At 40.0% G+C, this 14,352-nt stretch overlaps 1 protein-coding gene across 12 annotated transcripts in view; it reads left to right on the forward strand.

The window, feature by feature from the left end:
- Tenm3 (teneurin transmembrane protein 3) overlaps positions 1–14,352 on the forward strand; it is a 2,726,621-nt gene that overhangs the window by 2,044,975 nt on the left and 667,294 nt on the right. The gene's annotated exons all lie outside the window — the stretch shown is intronic.

The raw sequence follows: 14,352 nt of genomic DNA on the forward strand, positions 1-14,352 counted from the left end.
TGCAGCCCAGAATAGAAGTCCTATGCATTCCTCTAGACATAAAGTTCATTCACCTCTTCATTCTCACTTAAGTCCTAAGTGTTGCCCTTTCTTTTTCCCTTGTAACCAAATTCCCATTGACCTTCAGATCCTTCAAAGCATCACTTACAGGCTGGTAGGACGGCTCTGCCAAGGCTCGATCCTTAGGACTCAACTGTGGATGGAGAGAACTGACTCCTTAGGGTTGCCCTCTGACCTCCTCACGTGAGCCATGGCAAATGTCCCCGCCCCTCCAAATAATAAATCAGTACCTGCCCATCCGTTATTTGGGGGTAGGTACCTTCATATATAATGAAATACAATTGTTCCTCCATGTTTGTGGGAATGGGTTCCAGATAGAACAACCTTCAAATGGTTTGCACATAAGCTACACAAATCCTCCCATAAATCTCAAATCATCTCTATGTCACTTATAATGCCCAATACAATGTGAAAGCTATAGAAATAATTGTGAGACCACATTGTTCGGGAGATAACAATAACAAAAAAATTGATGTTTTGGGGATAAAAGTACATTTCCTCCGCCCCTAATATTTTCCCCACTCGGTTGATTGAATCCACAGATGCCGAGCCCATTGTCACAGAGGGGTAACTGAACCTTCGAGCAGTTCGCCATGAATCTTTCAGCACGTCTCTTCTGAGCCATAGCTCATACAATTGTCCTGGAGTTTTACAGCAGTTTCTCTCACTCAACCCTGAAAGTTTAACTCGGTGATTAACAAATCCTTTCTGAATAGGGCCAAACACTAAATATTTTTGACCTCATGATCTCTCTGCTAACCACCCAGCTCTGCTCTCAATTACGACAGCAGCCAGCCAGGGACGGGATGTAAGCACACCAGAATAGCCATGCACTACAAAACTCTATTTCCAAAAACCAGGGCCAGCTTGGTTCAAATGGTGCTGTTTGCCAGCTCCCGATCTAAATAGATAAGGAGGAGGGCTCAAAAATCATCGAAAACTGATATTTATTATAAGCAAAGCAAAACAAACAAACAAATAAAAAAACCCTCTCAGAACTCAATCCTAGCTCCTTGCACACACTTTCCCTGAACTCTGGGACAAGACAGGATTTCTTTCTTTTTGGATATGCGTGTGTGTGATCATGTCTAAGGTGTACAAGCACATGGGTATAGGTGTATGTTGAGGCCAGAAGACAGCATTGGATGCTATTCCTCAGCCCTGTGTGCCTTTTTTTTTTTGAGACCTGGTCTCTAACTGTCCTGGATTAGTTCACAATCTGGATCCGAGGGCACCTGCCTGTCTCTTTCTTCCTGGAACTATGGTTACAGGCATGCACTACTCTACCCTGAGTTTTACCTGTGCCCTAGGGGTTGAAACCAGGTCCCTAGGCTCGAAAGTGAAACACTCCTCAGTCCACAACAGGACTTTTCAGCTTCTGACTGTCTACAAGTGCGTGCTATCCAGGTGTGTCACATGATCACTGCCATCATTAGATGACAGCCATTCAGTGCTGTTAGGGTGAGCTGAGATTGATGACCATAATTTCTAGAGCCTCTTGTTCTCTTGTTCTGCAATGCTAAGAGTCAATTGTCTATCATTTTGCACCACTACCTACTTGAGGGTTTGGGTCCCCTGCCCCTTAGGTACTTAGAAGGTTCTTGAGAATATGAGCAAATCCAATTTCCTTAGATCAGTAACATGCCCACCGCCACGCTGTTTATATTCATCTACTCGCTTGGTATATAACTTTATGTGAGTGTGATCTATGGTGCATACCAAGTGGAAATGGCTCTGTTGTCATCCAAGAGTCGGGTGAACTTTCAGACCGTAACCTGAGATGTGCGCTCTGGTACCAAGTACATGGGTGATCAAAATGGCTCATAAAGAAAGCAAACAGATCCTGGAACAGAGAGGGGCACGAAGGTCTTCGCTGCAGAAAGCGTGCCACAGCTATTCCATTATCCACCCAGTGTTACTCAGCACCTGTGATCCGGCGGGCGTAAGTTTAAGCACGTGAATGCTGAAGTGATCAAAAACAAAAACCAATTCCTGCGTTTCTGTTCTCATTTCTTTGTGGGAGATATAGAGTGAGTGAATATCCAATGGAGCCTTTGAGTGACATTCCATAAAGGGCAGGGAATGGCACGAACACTGGTCTAAGTCGATGGGAGCACGGTGCCTGTGCAAGGGTCCTGTGGTTCTACCAGAAAGATCCAGCTACTGAAAGTACATAAGGAGCTCTAGATGGCAACCTTAAATAACCTATAGGGTCCTGTCCTTCACCCCTTAAAGCCTGATGTTCTTAAGAGTGAAAGGCGCACACTAATTATTACAATGAGCAAAAACCCAGAGAGGACCAACAAACTTGCCTAATGTCCATCCTGCCCAGAAACTACACAACAGTTTTAACATAGCCACACTTGCAGTCTTTGAAATGATCGTTCTAGGTGACTGAGGAAGATGGCTGGAGGCAGAGCTCTGTCAACATGAGGGGATAACTTGCTAGAGTATCACATATTGACTATGGGTTGATATTAATTGGGGATTATTTGTTATAGAAACAAAAAGAAGAAAGGGAGAATGGGAATGGGGTAGAATGGGAAGATTTTTCCAGAAGAAAAATAAAATGAGCATGGAGATTCAGATGCCAAGACTACCTCTTGGCACCAGCAGTGAAGACCCCAGGGAGTCCTTCAAGTTCTGGTCTTGATGAATCAGAAGATTGCAGTGAGCGCCTCCACTGGTTCCATTAGCCATTATTAACAAGAGCATAAAGCAGGCTTTGATACTGGAGAAAGACTGAGTTAAGTGTTCCCCACTGGACAATGAGTAACAATTTGTGCTCTCGTCAAAATTGCAGACAGATTTCATGGACTCTCAGGACACTAAATGGGAGATCTTGGTGGAGCTTCATGACTTGAGACACAGAATGAAGAGCGAGGAGGTGGAAGGTGGTTTAATATTGAGGGTTCGATATCGGGCACTAGGATGCCAGCGTCAACAGTGAACAGTTATAGGAAGTGACAACCAGAACAGCAAATAAGGGAGCGAGAGCTACACTTTATAGGATTGATGCTTTGTGGACATTTAGCTGAAATTCTCAGCAAGGCTATATTTGGAAGCTAGGGTTAATACATAATTCAAAACCTACCTTCGCTCCTCGCAGTATTAAATGAGATGTTGAAAATGTCCAGCAATGATACGGGCGACTCTTCATCAGTTCCTCCCCTGGCCAGAGTGTACTATCTAGGTAGGGGAATTATGTGGAGAGAACTGAACACAAGCTGAGCTTTCAGTCAACATGATTGCATTTGACCAGGGAGGCCTCTCTGACGATGTCACTTCCACTCTGTCCCCTCAGGCACAGTCAGGCAGGAAAGCAGGAGAAACAGAAGTGACCAAGTGGACCAGAGGTCAGGATTTTAGTCCCTTCCTCAGAACACCTTGCTACACTTCATTGATGACTACTGTCCTACCCTATCAAGGTACCGTCAGTACAAACTGGCTGTCTGTGGCAGACATTCACACAGGTTAGCAATGCAGAGATTCTAAAGGAAGAACAGATTTGGTGAGGAGCCCCGTTGATGTGTACATCTTGTGTTTGTCCTTTCAATATTCTCATGGTTTCTGTCTTCGGTATAATCTATCTGACATTAATGATCTAGCTGTGATATTCCGGGTGAGACAAGGACCTGTAAAGTCACTTCTCCCCAATCCAAGCATTGAAAGCACAGCCATTAAATGGGACACCATACAACTATGTTTTCACCAGACGTTTATGACAAATCACCAACTTAAACTATAGGCTTTAGAATTTATAGACAAGTACAGCTAAATTCTTGTTCTTAAAACAGAAAATAAACCACTTGAATATAAAGTAAAACCCCGAAAGTAGTAGATGGCAAAGAACTGTAAAATAATGATAACTTCTTAGGATTACCCAAATCTTTTTACAACCAACCATGTTATAACTTGTGTTATAAGAAAACATGTGTCAGAGCTGAGGATACGAGTCAGTGGTAGAGAATCCTTGCCTAGCATGTGTAATTCCTTGCATGCAATCCCTAGGACCAAAAAGAAACAAGCAGAATCTTAAAATACAGCATTCAGGGGCTGGGGGAGTGGAGGGGTTCAGAAGGTCAGAGCAGTCGCTGTTCTTCCATAGAACCGGAGTTAGACTCCCTAGACTGGAAGCTCATACCAACTTGTAGTTCCAGGTCCACGGGACCTGACACCCTCCTCTGGCCTCTCTGCAGTCCCACAAATTCACAGTATAGACCCACATAGACACACACATAAGTATGAATAAAAATAAAATCTTTAAGAAAAATAGGTGATTCCACTATTCACAAATCTACATGGAAGCCATTTTGGATTACACTATACTATAATCCAATAAGGAAGATAAAGCTATAGCCTAGTCAGTATAATGTGATAGCTATGAATAGTAAAGTCAGTTTTGGACTTTCATAAAAATCTCAAATGTACCAAAGTTGTTCACTTTCCGTAGTTTAATTGACTTCACTATACTCTGGTATACTATGACTGTCCTGCTTTTTATTATTCCATGTCTGTTCTCTCTCTCTCTCTCTCTCTCTCTCTCTCTCTCTCTCTCTCTGTGTGTGTGTGTGAGTGTGTGTGTGTGTACACACGCATGCACATGTGCACACACATATACATGTAGCATGTGCAGGTCCATGTCCATGTGTGGAGGTCAGAGGAAAATTTTCAGGAATCTTCTTTTACCATGGAAGTCTCAGGGGTTGAACTCAGGAACTCAGAGTTGATGGCAAGCCTTTATCAGCTGTGTCCTTTTACCAGCCCCACAGCCATTCAATTTATTTGCTAAAGATCATAACAGTTGTAATCTAGAGTTGTATGTATACCTACAGAAACATTTATAAGTGTATCAGCATCTGACAGGCTCCTTATAAATGTTAGTCAGTCTTACCAGAGTTTAAGGTAATAATTTTGAATAGATACTATGTTTCTAGAGTTGAGTCTCTATGTATGTGAGCATGTGTGTGTGTGTGTATGTGTGTGTGTGTGTGTGTGTGTGTGTGTGTGTGTGTGTGTAATAAAAATACTTTAAAGAAATGTTCTGCTCTTCCAAAGGATCCAGGTTCAGTTCTGAACATAACCCTTCCTGTAACAGTTGCTCCATTGAATTCAATGTCCTCTTCAGGTACCTATGAGCACTTGCATTCATGTGGCATATATACACAGAGGCAACATATATACACACACGAAAAAAAACTCACAAACTTTTGAAGAAAAAGAGGGTCAAGAAGAAGAAGAGGAGGAGGAGGAGGAGGAGGAGGAGGAGGAGGAGGAGGAAGAAGAAGAAGAAGAAGAAGAAGAAGAAGAAGAAGAAGAAGAAGAAGAAGAAGAAGAAGAAGAAGAAGAAGAGGAAGAGGAAGAGGAAGAGGAAGAGGAAGAGGAAGAGGAAGAAGAAGAAGAGGAAGAAACAGCTACCTAAGGCAGTAGTATTTTGGTTTTTTGGGTTTTTGTTTTTGTTTTTTTAATAAGCAAACTCTTTTCAGGGAGACTGATTTTTCCCTTCATGCATGTATCTTACCGCCTTCCTGGTGCTATTAAGTAGTTCAGAATAGTCTCAAATTCTTATCCCACCAGGTCAGAAATGCTACCACTGAAAGCGGAACAAATATCTGGAACCATTGCTAAACATTTAAGGTCACTTGATACTGACCTGAGTCTTTTGTTTTGGGTCTCTGGATAACTTCGAAGAAGCTGACTGCGAGTAGCATTTTCTTATTACCCAAGTCACTTTATTGGAAATAAAAAAGTAGAGAGTAAGCTTATATTTACAGGAAGATGGTCTCACGTTTGAGGGGCTTAGTTCAAACTTAAATGCATTCACTGAAAAAAAAAAAAAAACCACTCACTTGCTTATCTTGCCCCTCCCTCTAACTATCTGAACTAAGAAAACAGTGCTTTTAAGTTGAACTTGCCTGACTGATGCTTCTCTCTGATCTAAACTTAAGCAGCTGCTGATTCCTAAGTCATAGGGGTCCCTGAATACTGGCAAACCAAACAATTAAACATTGACAGCCATGAATACACATAGTTACATGGGAATATGACACCTTTTTTTCACATATACATGAGCCCAGGTGTTTTCATGAGTATGCAGTACCCAACCCAGTTTGTTCTAACTGGTGGTTTTTAGTAAGGGACATTTAATGTGATTTCAGTGGGATAGGGGACAAAAAGTTGCAGTCCTTGACAACATAATGTACCAGACTAGTTCCCTTTTTTTGAGATGTCAAATATCTACTTTATTATCGTGAGAAAGTGACAGTCAATTTAAATCAAAATTTATGGAGAACATTAGAAGCTGGAAGGACTCTGGCTAATCACTGTAATGTCCCCAACAAATGGTAAATGAAGGCATGAGGAAATTGAGTTAACACAAGTTAAAAGTTCACATACTTACGGAATTATATTAGAAGACCTACAACTTAATTAAATTATCTGAAACTGCTCATTGAGCTTCTATTGTACTAGTGAACATTTATGCAATTTTACTGTTAGATGTATATTAAGTAATAGATTTGGATTGGGTCAAATTGGGAGAACCCTAATGAGGCAGAACAGAAGCCTAATCCATCATGAGACATCATTCTGAATCTTCATACTGAATATTATTAAACAGAGATTTCCCTGGTTAGATGGTGACTCTCTTGTATCTATCATTCTGACATGTTGAATAAATGAAAAAATCAAACAGGAATTCTGAGCGTGGGAAAAATAATCCGGAGGAGAAGAAATCCGTTATTGATCATCTCATCTGTGGTTTTTCTTTTTTGATCTTATATTTGCTTTATCAATTGTGGATGATGGAGAAGTAGCAAATGCTGGGATATTTAAGATTAAATCCTTGTTAATAGCTCTCACACAAAAAGCAATTTAGTGAGGAGCAAACTAGTGTGTCTGATCACAAAATTTTTATTTGTTTTCCCACTTGGAATTAGTTTAAAGTTAGTGGGTGCTCACATCCAAGATTCTAAGCTAAAGAATTACACTTTTGAAATTTTTTTCTGTTCACACTCATATACAAATGATCATAAATTCCATTCACTATGTAGAATCTCCCTTTGTATGGCCTTCCACCTCACAAAAGAGCTGGTCCTTAGAGCTCAGTGGCTACAAATAACACTTGTATTGACTTGCCCAGGGAAGATTTTCGGCAAGCCCAGGATGAAGTCCCAGTCTCTCAAGGAGAAGACCAGAGCCTCTGGACAGCTTTTGCTCCTATTGAAGAAATGTGACCTTTCAGTTCAACCCTTAGAAAACAATTTAGATTGTAGAAGTATAATTATTTTTAAGCCATAAAACCTTTGGGAAAAAAGAAAAACCCTGACCACTTTCCTCGTTCTCTGCCTGAAGTATACAGAAAGAATAAATTATTTGCCATGGTCCTTGGTAACACACACATGCACGCACTAAGAAATGAATAAGGAAAAAGAAATGGGACCTCCTGCAGACTTGTTCTTATCTGGTTTCTGGGGGTAGAGGAATAAGCTGCCTCTTCTCGACTGCATTTACAGAATTAATTCTCATAGGAAATGAAAGGTCCCGTCCAATCCTATTTCACGGTAGTTTTGTGTGCTTGACTGTACCAGAGCCAAGGGCAACGCCTGATTGTTCTCTGTTGACATCACCTCACACCAGAAGGTGGCAATTGTTTTAATAATCGCACTAACAAATCTGTTTTGCCTTCAGAGTGGACTTTGCGAGATAATGTTCACTTGGCTCTTGCCAAGACTACCCCTTTTAAAAGTGAGTAGCGTTTAACTTCTAGATTTATGTCTCAAAACGGGGTCTCTGCTCCCGTTAGCTCGCTAAAAAGGTGGTAGCTCTTTTAAGATAAAATGAGCTGCATTTTTTTTCAATTTCCCCTTATTATCCCTCGTTTGTTTGTTTGAGAAAAATCAAAGGCGAAAAATCTAACCCAGCAAGAAAGTGACAAAGTTTTAATGCATAACTAGCACTACAAATAATGTGAGAGAAGGTTCTTAGTTTCTTGTTAACAGCAACAACAACAACAAAAGAATTTTTTCAACTGACAACACTATCTGAGAAGGGTAGTGTGTAACAAGATTTATGTCAATGAGCAACAAGAAATCTTTCACGTATAAAGCACAAGGCATTTATGTATAACTTACCTCACAAGGTGGCAGGTTTCCATAAATTCCTCACTTAAACTCCAGTGGAAGAGAAAAAGTCTCGTCGAAGCCCAGAATTTCATAGACAGTCTGCCCACCTTCTGAACCATGAGGCAAAACACTCAGAAATATCCAAGACGCCAACACATAGCCACCACCTGAGGATTTATCTCCGAAGATCAGTTTTCCAGACTCTGTTGTCTGAAGATTGTTTGGCATCCTTAAACAGAGAGGAAGAGGAGACAGGAGAAGGAGATATTAAGAGAGGCTCAGTGGACCTGCCAGGGCTCTTCCCAGATGGCCGTTTTTTTTCCCCACAGCTTAGCTTACCTACATGACAAAAAGAGCAGAGGCCAGGGGTGAGCACTTGTGGCTTTTTTTTTTTAAACTGAGAAGTCCAGACATTTGTCATCTAGGAAAAAAATGTCTGCCTCTCGGCAAGACAGAATTTTTAAAAATGTTTCTCAGTAGCTTTGACTAATTAAACTCCTTCAACTTTCTATGCATGCCTGTCCTACACAGAAGTCCAGAGAAGCCAGAATATCCCCATACCTCATCACTGGCTCCCCTGTAAATCATGAGAAATTGCAAAGGGATTTTTTTTAAACATTACGCCATTACCGCCCTTAGTACAGAAAAACATCTTTATAATATATAGCATATTAAAGCAATAGGAAATAGCATGTCAGGTTTCTCATTAGTAAATTCCAATAATGGCTAACATAAAAAAGGGAGTATCTATTAATATTTTCTTTCCATTCACATCTAAAAGAAAAATATTACGATGTCTTTCACTATCCGTGCAATCCTTGTGCCGGAATTTATTACAGCAAAATGGTTTGGCATTCCTAAAGTAGCATGAACAATATGAAAATTTAAAGATAGCTGAGTGCCCATTCTTTAATTTTACTAAAATAATGAAAAACATCTATTATTGGAGCTTACAAAACATGTAAATACTAATTCAAATGAAGCCTCTGTGTTGTACATATCTAGCCCATGTTTTTGCTCGGTATTGAAAGCCATTTCTCTTCCCTTCATTTAGCTTGCTTTGTCCTCTGAAAGTCAGAGACATGGGAATCTCAAAAACCATCTTCCAGCCCTTTCTTGGCTCTCCCATCCCGGGAACTTTCCTCTTTAACTTTGAAAAATGATCGGAAAGTTGAACTGTGTAATCTAAACAATACAGATTCCGACTTTACGCATAGAACTAGATGCTCCAGCCGTGAAGCAGACTGGCCCGAGATGAAGACAGGCATTACCCGTATGTAACTGATAGACGATGGGAGGTGAAATTTTGAGCAACAATTAATAACTCAATTGCTTGTACTTTATGTCTCAATTTCTGGTCTGACCTGGTACAGGTCTCCCCGGGAATCTCAACCGGAAGTACATATTGTCTGCCGTGTATCCTGACAAGACTGGCTCACCATGGTACCCAAAACCATACACAGTGGAGCAGAGCTGTGAAGACACCATGACCCGATTACAAACTGTAACCACCCTCACACATTTAAAAAAGAAATCAGAAGGGCAATCCGAGGCCACCATGGTGTGGATCCTTTATCACATGACAAAAGGGAAAAGCCAGCTACATGGAGACAGAGAGGTTGGGCGAACTGAAATATATTCGTTTGTTTTCTTTCAGGTTCATCTTATGGGCTCTTTATAGGAGAGTGTTGCCTCTCAGGTTCTGCTCGCGTTTTGACATACACTAAGCTTGAGTTTGCTTATAAGTGTTGGAGACCGCAGGATATAAAAAAGGAGGCAGCAGGCAGTAGCAAGCTGGAAGAGAGTGAGGCTACCCTTTGGGAACCTGCCAAAAGATTTGTTCTATTTCTGATTCAAGTTCTCTGAGAGATAAAAAGTTAGAGGCAAAAATCTCTAAATCACAGACGAGAGCGCAGGGAAGGACAGATGGGCATCTTTTGAGCTCAAAGACTATGACACTGACAGCCGGAGAGCCATAGAAGGGCCAAATTTGCCTTCAAATGCTCAGAGAGTTCCAGTTGTCTAACTGTATGTTTTCTGCTTTTTTGGTTTGGTTTGGTTTGGTTTGGTTTGAACGGCAAGATTCCTTCTGTAGCCCAGGCTGGCCTTGAACCATGCTTCTCTTACTCCAGCCTTCAAGGGACAAGAGTTACAGACATGTGCCTTAATATGTAGCTTCACTAAACATTTTTGAACTAAACATTTAACTTCTCTGAGCCTTAATTCTTTATCTTGAAGATCATTAGAACATTGTGATTATTTTGAGTACTGTCAAAATGTTTAAGAAAGTAATATTGTGTGGGCGGGGGGGGGTTGTTTTAAGATTTTTTTCATAATATATAGCTAGCCAGGAGCAGATATGGTCCCAAAATATCTCAGTTTATTTAAAGTCCACAGCAACCCAGAGCACATGCCTATAAGAATACAACTCTTAATGACTGAGCTCAAATAAAATAACTAAAAGATTTTCTAATGAAGAGAAACGCTTCTGGTATATTGATTTTAAACATAAGCTAATCCATGCATGCCATTTGTTTTCGTTCTGGTTTAATACAAGTCAGTAGCAGGATAAATTGTTTGAAAGTTAATATAAAACACTTGGGAGACACAAAATCCGTATTCTGATGAACGGATACTGAAGGGAAATTCCTCTTCATTGGATAGCAGGGAGGCACATGATGTAAGAGGAGACCACTTGGTGCTTGCTCTCGATGAACGCATACAGAAGCATCGGAACTATTTTTCTTGTGTTAAGCTTTTAGGTGCCAACTTGCACTGGTTGAAGACAGCATTAATATTAATGAAGAATGGAAGTCTGAGATTTAGTGACTCTCACTTCCTGACCCCCACCTTACTTCCTTCCATGCTAAATCCATTAGTATAGATGGACAGACGTTAATAGACAAGAAGGGCAAAATAGCTCTCCATTTGGGGACACTTTGACTTGACCCTTACTATGCACTGCCCATCCAGGGTCACAAGATGCTTGACCTACTCAATGACATTTATTTATTGATTTACTTAGGCCATGTACTTCAGACTAACTTTCCCCTAGGTGCTCTACACTTCTCAAGCTTAAAATATATCAAAAAGGTAAAAACCTCTGACAGAGAGCACTTCAAAAACAAAAGAAGGACGTAGTCTGTATTACCCCTCTAGTCTTGGAACATGGAAAGCATTTTCATGTTGTGGCTTCTGCACAGTAGGTACTCCATAAGCATCCACTGGATGGAACTGAACTGAACTGCATTTGTCAAATTCTGAACCATTTTATGTGATCTTATTATTCCTTACTCTCGTCCTGCAGTTATAGACACATGTGTGAAGATGTGTGTGTGTGTGTGTGTGTGTGTATCATTCTAGAGGTAATTTTGTACCAAGAAATCCATGCAAAATAGAGTGGATTTTGCTGTGATTTACAAAATTTCCATTATGAGAATAGCTACAGTTTTTTTTCTGGATAAACTAAGAGCCTTAGTTTAATATTATACTTTATATATTAATAAAACTTTATATATTCATAGGAATACTTAGTTCTTCTGGTCTTGTGGGTATTCCTTGTTACCAGTAGCCTCTTCAGATGCCACTAAGAGAAACAATGACAGATGAAGAGGTGCCTGAAGTATTCAGGAAGCTCTCTCTACCTACCCCTTAAATAGAGAATGCCTATTTCAATTTACTTCATACTGTGATAGAGTGCCCTTCTCTGGTTAAACAAACAGACAAAACAGAATAGCAATGCCACTACTTTCAAAAGTCAAAGCAACCAATCTTTATTTTGTTTTGTTTTGTTTTGTTTTGTTGTTTTCCTTATTTATTTTTATGGTGCCAGAGGTTGGAAGCAGGTTAAGTGCAAGACTCCACCACTAGTCTCCATTCCCAAGCCATCATGCATTTAAAGCAATAATCACTAGTAAGTAAGGCTGAATATGCATATGGTTCCTGTAGGTTGAAGTTCTTACCCTTCAAGTTCACAGTACATTGTCCAAGTTCATCTTTTGGCTGTGATAAAGTCAGGAAATAGACGCCATGAACACTGTTAGAAGATGGAATCTACAAACTTCCGGTGCTGTCTCTTATCAGACACCGAGTCAGTCAGTGCCCTGACCTCACACACCTCCACTCTAAACAGTAAGAACTAAACTTAACTTGTGGACGAGCTGCAAGCTTTATGGCATTACTTTTATCAACCAAAATGGACTAATATAACCATTTTACACAAAGAAGAGGGAAGGGGAAAGATAAACCTTCATAGATTAGCCTGAGTGCATGTCAACCCAGACCGCTATAGCCACCACCACAGGGACACAAAGGGAGCTGCAAATCAACTACAAATCAATTAAGACACTAACTAACATTGACTTACGCTCCCTGTTAGCCACGATCATTTATAAGAGACCATCCGTAGTGTGGATGTGCCAAGGCAGCAAACAAAAGAAACTTAGATTCTCTCACTCAAGTGGCAGAAGATGATGTTCTTCTATTTTTTATCATTATTGCTACTAAAGAATATATTATTTGGTTATATCAGAATGCTAGAATCTATCTTCTCTCATTCCATCATGACAGAGTACTTGTCCAATTTAGAATTGCATTCTTTTAACTTTATAAGACTCACATTTGAGGTCTCACCTTCACTAATTGCTATTCTATTTTGTATTTATTAGTATCTTACTAATAATTAAAAACCATTAACAAATAAAAATTAGCACAAAAACTGTTAGCCGTATGATTCTTTGGGGAAAATGCATAGTTTCTTAGCTTATAGAATGAACTTAATACTTCATATTCTCTTTTAGTCATAAAAGGGACATTGATTCAGTCCACTTGATTTCTAAGCCATGGCAAAAATAATTCTTTTCATCAGTGTCTGCAGAATTATTTATTCAGTCATTAAACTTACACTCTTAATCTCTAAAGAACCATAGATGGCGGCCATTTTATTTTTACAATTTGCTGAGGTGAATTCACCTTTGGCTCAAGGATTGCTCAGAGTGACATTATTCTGAAGACAATGATGAACTTTTACAAGCAGTCTCTGAGAAAAATGTAAGGCCATCCTCTTCTCCATTGATAAGCAGAAGCAATCCTGTCTGGCAACAGACCGCCCCATAGTGGGAACTGCTTTCAACCTGGTTTTTGTCAGACCAGCAGATGTTCCATCAGTCAATTAGTGACCAGGGACAAAATGCACTTTAAAAAAAAAAAGAAATCAATTAGCAGCCCCTCCAACTGAGTAAAGATCTCTGGGTATGCTTCTCACTAACCAAGCACGAGCTAGGGGTGAATAAAGGTAAAGAGGTCATACATTCTTAGGAATTTAGTCTTAAAACATAAGAAAACCAGGCAGAGGTTAGCAAGTTATACCATAGTGCAGGCAGAAATCCAGTATCCCACACTAGAGGAAATATTCATGGTGTGTGTGTGTGTGTGTGTGTGTGTGTGTGTGTGTGTGTGTGTGTGTGTGTGTGTGTTTTTGTCTGATGTCTTCAGACAATGGGATTCCCATTATTTCCCAGTGGTTCACTTTACTAGCAGCCTTCACTGTGAGGAGTCCATTGTCAGCCAGGCTCTGTTCCACAAAATGCATTCCCCTTCTACCTCAAGTTTGTTATGTAAAATAGCTATCTTTTATGAAATCGTTCATATCAACATCCTTTCTGTCTTTGAAGAAAAGAAAATATTTATTTAATCTTGTATCCTAGGTTTTTCTCTTCTGGCCCCTCAGTCCTATTTCTGAAATAAGTTGTTATCTTGTCTAATTTTCATTTTATATAGTGCTCTGTCAATATGTATGCTTTAATAATACTAAGTTTTGGGTTTATTTTCTTTTATAATACAAACTGAGTGTTTCATATATAGATTCGAAAGCTCTTCTGAAGCATGAATCTGTTGGTCATGTTTTAGAGAGCAGAAAAGTAGATTTCCTCTCAACAGAATAAAGAAAGTACACAGCAACAGTTGACATGGCCGCATGGAATCGGTGGGAAATGTGGCAGTTTGGGAGACCAACGGAAAAGCAAGACACATTCAAAAATGACTAAATATATTTAGAATCTAGACACAGGCAGACCCAGGACTTACACATGCTAGACAAGTACTCAATTACTGGGCTCTGTTCCTCCCCTTAGCTTTTTGAAGCATGGTCACCCTAGGCAGTTCAGTCTAA

This window comes from Rattus norvegicus, chromosome 16, assembly GCF_036323735.1.
Source record: "Rattus norvegicus strain BN/NHsdMcwi chromosome 16, GRCr8, whole genome shotgun sequence".
In the NCBI taxonomy this organism is placed as follows: domain Eukaryota; kingdom Metazoa; phylum Chordata; class Mammalia; order Rodentia; family Muridae; genus Rattus; species Rattus norvegicus.